This window comes from Oncorhynchus tshawytscha, linkage group LG05 (assembly GCF_018296145.1).
Source record: "Oncorhynchus tshawytscha isolate Ot180627B linkage group LG05, Otsh_v2.0, whole genome shotgun sequence".
In the NCBI taxonomy this organism is placed as follows: domain Eukaryota; kingdom Metazoa; phylum Chordata; class Actinopteri; order Salmoniformes; family Salmonidae; genus Oncorhynchus; species Oncorhynchus tshawytscha.
In genome coordinates, this window is record NC_056433.1 from 6,859,544 (window position 1) to 6,865,515 (window position 5,972).

Consider the following 5,972-nt stretch of genomic DNA (forward strand, 5'->3'; position numbering starts at 1 on the left):
ACACACACTATTGCCAATAATGCAAAATTTAATCACTGACCCCCCATCCCCTCTTCCCTGATAGACATGTAAATATTGTACTATAAATACTTCCTGTATTATACTGATGCTGAAACGTTTATTCTGTTATACTGAGACGTTTACTTTATGTTTGTATTATATTTTATGATGTTTTCTTGTTGCATTGTTGAGTAGGAACCTGCAGTAAGCGTTTCGTTGGACTGTGTATAACCACGTGTATCCTGTCCATAAAGACTAAAACTTTACCGGTTTCTTTTTCAATCGCTTTGGTTTGATTTTCACAAGTATGTGTGAATTTTCTAAACTCTTAAGTACAAGACTCTACACTGGCTACCCTTCCAATGCCCCTCCTATCTCCTGTTCAGAACATTCATTGGGGTTTTACACATCTTTCAGCCCCTGAGTCGTTCACGTAAAATCAACTTTTTCGGTGAAATATCCTCATAACCTTTACAGTTTTAAAAAATGTTTTGCTTCCAAGCATCCGTCAATACTGAAGCCACTTTTTCAAAACTCTTCACACACAAGTCTGCGTTACCCAACATGCATCTTGTCCAAACAGTTCATCTCACCTCCAAAAACTCACTCAAACCACCAAAACACATTCATACGTGTCTCAAAATAAGTTCGTTGGACCAGAGGGCAGGCTGGGCTCATGGATAGTAGCCCAACAAGGCATAGGAGACAAGGTAACCAGAGGCAATTAAGCACAGCTGACGGTACTAATGACATACTCTCCTTCCCCTATAAGAGAGAGAATGGAACCAGCAGAGAGAGGGGGAAACTATCTCTGGAAGATGGCCACCGTCAGAGAGGAGCTATCCAGGGAGAACCACTAGGACGGTGACAATCCTGTGACTTTTTGTTGTAGTTTAAAGATAAACCTATTGTGTTCCTGTTTCATCTGGAGAAGAAGATGTATGTTTTTTCCTTAGAAGATTTTCATTGATTATGTTGGAGTGTTTGTGTTGACCAAATGCCCTCAATAGAGAACTGTGTTCAATCAAGAAAACCTACTCCTGACTCGTTTATTCCACCTTCCCGCTTTAGAGTGACGCCCAATTACTTGGTCCGCTCACATTGGTGGAGAATGCGGGTACTAGGTGGACGAGTGACACAAGGATAAGTGAGTAAATCAAGATTCTTCCAGTAGACCCGGAGGAACCATTCAAGAACGATGGATAACGCCCTACTACAACAATTGATCACGGCACAGCAGACAACCATAGAACTCCTGCAACAACAGCTGAGTCGACGAGAAGAACCTAGAGTTAAGCCAAGAGCGGCTGCTCACGCCATCTTACCTCGTCTCTCCAAGGAGGATGATATTGAGGCCTTCCTCATGACCTTCGAAAGGACGGCCACCTTGGAAGAGTGGCCGCCCACAGAATGGGCGAGCGCATTAGCCCCTCTTTTGACTGGGGTGGCTCAGGAAGCCTATTTTGACCTGGATTCCCACGAAGCTGAGAACTATGGGCGACTAAAAACCGAGATCCTGTCCCGGTACCAGCTGACTGCCAGAGATAGGGCTGTAAAGTTCCATCAATGGACCTATACAGCTGATCAACCCGTCCGTGCCCAGATCTTCGCATTAATACGACTGACGAAACAGTGGCTAGAACCTGGAAAGGGAGTAGGACATGTGATAGAGACTCTCGTAGTGGACAAAATATTGAGAGAATTGCCCAGTGACTTAAAAAGGGTTGTGGGGCAAGCCAACCCGTTGTCAGCCGACGACATAGCCCAGGCGGTGGAAACATATCGGTCTACAGGGGAGTTGTTAAAAAGTGACAAGGAGGAACGGAAGGAGTCTTCCAATCCCGTACCACGACTCACCCCGGCGCGCCCGCCACCGAAACGTCCAAGCCCCCCGGAGGTGGGAGAAGTCAGCCACCACACAGCAGGGTCGGTGTTATAAATGTCAGTCTCCCAACCATTATGCCCCACAATGTCCTAGCAAGGATGAGCCCATGGTCATGGAGTCATCACTGCCTACCCCCACACATCCCGTTTTGAGGGGGCTGGATCAACACTGTTGGTTAGCAGAGATAGCCCCAGCCTCAGAGATTCCGGTGCGAGTCGAAGGACAAGATGTGGTAGCTATTCTCGACTCGGGAAGTATGGTTACGTTAGTAGAGGAGCGGATGGTGACCTCCGCAACACTGCTACCAGACAAAGTAGCCGTATCCTGTATCCATGGAGACACCCACTATTACCCCACTGTGAATCTGCCTATTCTCACTCCAAAAGGAAGGTGTACAGTCAGGGCAGGGAAAGTGCCCCAGCTGAAGGTGCCATTATTGATCGGGAGAGACTGTCCCCTATATAAGGAGCTTCGGCAGATGACGTTATGCACGGGAAGAAGGGGGACAGGAAAGAAGAGAAAAGCCAAGCCCGAGGTAGTAGTCCTACAAGGAGACGTAGCCGCGTCCTCGTCCTCTGCAGCAGAGGAAGAAATAGCGACCCAACGTTTACGACAGATATTCCAGGAAACCACTGATGAAGACACATGTGAAGGGTTATACACAACGCAGGAAGGAAGGAGCAACCAGGCGCTAAGGGATATATTTGAAGCTCCATCCGAGGAGGGAACCTGGAAGGGATTCTCCTCGGTCACCCCTGATGGGGATGTGGAACATCCTCCACATCCCTCTACCGAGGTCGACCTGCCCCAGGAATTAAAGGGACAGTTCGGCACCTCGCAGCATAGAGACCCAGACCTAAGGGAGGCCATGAGGAAGGTGAAGGTGATCGACGGGAGGAACGTCGACGGATCAGGTGAGCCCCCTCTTCCTTACTATGCAATCAGGCGGGGTCTCTTATACTGGGTCGTACGACGAAGGGAGGAAAACCAGGAATTACTAATGGTGCCTAGGCCATACAGGGATACAGTTCTACAGTTAGCCCATTCCCACGTCCTAGGAGGACACCTGGCACGAGACAAGACTATTGACAGAACATGCAGAGATTCTATTGGCCCGGGTCACCCGGGATGTGGCCAGGTATTGTAGGACGTGTGATCAATGTCAACGTACAGCCCCACGGCCACACCTACGTAACCCTTTGATTCCTCTCCCCATCATAGAGACTCCCTTTGAACGCATAGCTATGGACCTCGTAGGACCCCTCCCAAAATCCGCCAGAGGACACGAGTACATCCTAGTGGTTATAGATTACGCTACCAAGTTCCCGGAGGCCATACCCCTGCGTAACATGTCGTCAAAGGGAATTGCCAAGGAGTTATTCCTGATGTTCTCTCGTGTGGGCCTCCCCAAGACTATCTTAACCGATCAAGGAACCCCGTTCATGTCCCGGTTGATGAAGGACTTGTGTCGGTTATATCAGGTTCAACAGATACGTACAAGCATATTCCACCCTCAAACAGACGGGTTGTGTGAACGCTTGAACAAAACGATTAAAAGCATGTTAAGAAGAGTGGTGTCCCGAGACGGGAAAAACTGGGACATGCTTCTCCCACACTTAATGTTTGCCCTGCGAGAAGTACCCCAGGCATCCACTGGATTCTCTCCGTTTGAATTGCTCTATGGCAGACCCTGTCGAGGAATCCTCGACTTAGCCAAGGAGACCTGGGAGACCCAACCATGCCCCTTTCGATCCACAATAGAACACGTTACCCTGATGAGAGACCGCCTGTCAGCAGTGTGGCCCATAGTCAAGGAGCATATGGAGAAGGCCCAAAGGACCCAAGGCCGGGCCTATGATAAGTCCGCGACCCCCCGTGAGTTCACCGTGGGAGAGAAAGTGATGGTGCTTGTGCCCACGGCCGAACATCGCTTGCTGGCGCAGTGGAGGGGGCCCTACGAGGTAATGAAAAGGGTCTCACCGGTCAATTACCTCATCAAGCAACCTGACAGGAGGAAAAAGGTCCAACTCTATCACATAAACCTGCTGAAGACGTACCATGGACGAGAGGAGGAGGTGGCTTTGATGGCCCTGGAGGGCAAAGGAAAAGAGGAGGCTCTACCACAGGTGCGCCGTGGCCAAACTCTCCTACCGGAGCAGTCAAGACAGCTAGACAAGCTGATTATGAACTTCGGTCGAATATTCTCTCCATTCCCAGGACAAACAGATGTCCTGTTCCACCATATCCACACTGAACCCGGCAAGAAGGTGCATATCCGCCCTTACAGGATTCCTGAGGCTCGCCGAGTCATCGCTAAGAAAGAGGTGAGGGAGATGTTGAGGATGGGCGTGATCGAGCCCTCGACGAGTGAGTGGTCCAGTCCCATAGTCCTGGTCCCCAAATCCGATGGTAGTATGAGACTCTGCAACGACTTCCGGGCGTGAATGCCATCTCTACATTCGATGCGTATCCCATGCCCCGTGTGGATGAACTCTTGGAGCGCTTAGGAAAGGCCAAGTTCATCACTACCCTGGATTTGACAAAGGGATATTGGCAAGTGCCGGTGGCTCCAGAGGATCGCCCAAAGACTGCCTTCGCCACCCCAGAGGGGCTTTTCCAGTATGTGAGGATGCCCTTCGGACTGCACGGTGCCGCTGCAACTTTCCAACGCCTCATGGATGCCATTCTACGGCCCCATCAAGAGTATGCAGCGGCGTACATAGACGATGTGGTCATCCACAGCGAGGACTGGGATAGTCACCTCCTGCGATTACGGGCGGTGCTCGTGAGTTTGGAAGCCACAGGGTTGACAGCCAATCCAAATAAATGCTGCCTGGGCCTGTCCGAAGCGGAATACCTGGGGTACACCGTGGGGAATGGGAAAATACGCCCACAGGCAGAGAAGACCAGGGCAATTCGTGACTGGCCTCGACCCCGGACCAAGCGAGACGTTCGGGCCTTCTTAGGGATAACAGGATATTATCGCCGTTTTATCCCGGGATATGCAACCATTGCCAACCCCCTCACAACCCTCATCAGGAAAAACCTGCCAAACCAGGTAGAGTGGAAGGACGAGACGGAAGAGGCCTTTCAATTGCTGAAAGATGGCCTGTGTTCTGATCCCGTTCTACAGGCTCCGGACTTCTCACAAGAGTTCATTGTGCAGGTCGACGCCTCGGATACAGGGCTCGGGGCCGTACTAGCTCAGGGTAAAGGTGAAGCAGAGAAGCCGATTCTCTTCATTAGTAGGAAGCTCAGCGATCGGGAACAGAGGTATGCGACCGTAGAGAAAGAGGCCTTAGCCATCAAGTGGGCCCTCGATTATCTCCGGTACTACCTACTGGGTCGGAGGTTTGCATTAGTTACTGACCATGCGCCCCTCACGTGGATGGCTGGTAAGAGAAACAATAACAACAGAATAGCCAGATGGTTTTTGTCTTTACAACCGTTCTCTTTCCATGTCATCCACAGGGCCGGATCGAGGAACGGGAATGCAGACGCGCTGTCCCGACGCGACCAAGACGGTGCGTCTGGCGCCCGACCCTCCGGTTCGGTCCTGGGGGGGAAGGTATGTGGAAGGACCACCAGAGGGCAGGCTGGGCTCATGGATAGTAGCCCAACAAGGCATGGGAGACAAGGTAACCAGAGGCAATTAAGCACAGCTGACGGTACTAATGACATACTCTCCTTCCCCTATAAGAGAGAGAATGGAACCAGCAGAGAGGGGGGAAACTATCTCTGGAAGATGGCCACCGTCAGAGAGGAGCTATCCAGGGAGAACCACTAGGACGGTGACAATCCTGTGACTTTTTGTTGTAGTTTAAAGATAAACCTATTGTGTTCCTGTTTCATCTGGAGAAGAAGATGTATGTTTTTTCCTTGGAAGATTTTCATTGATTATGTTGGAGTGTTTGTGTTGACCAAATGCCCTCAATAGAGAACTGTGTTCAATCAAGAAAACCTACTCCTGACTCGTTTATTCCACCTTCCCGCTTTAGAGTGACGCCCAATTACTTGGTCCGCTCACAGAAAGCACAACATCGTCACTCATAACACACCGACCTAACAGTTCTCACTCAGAAAGCAC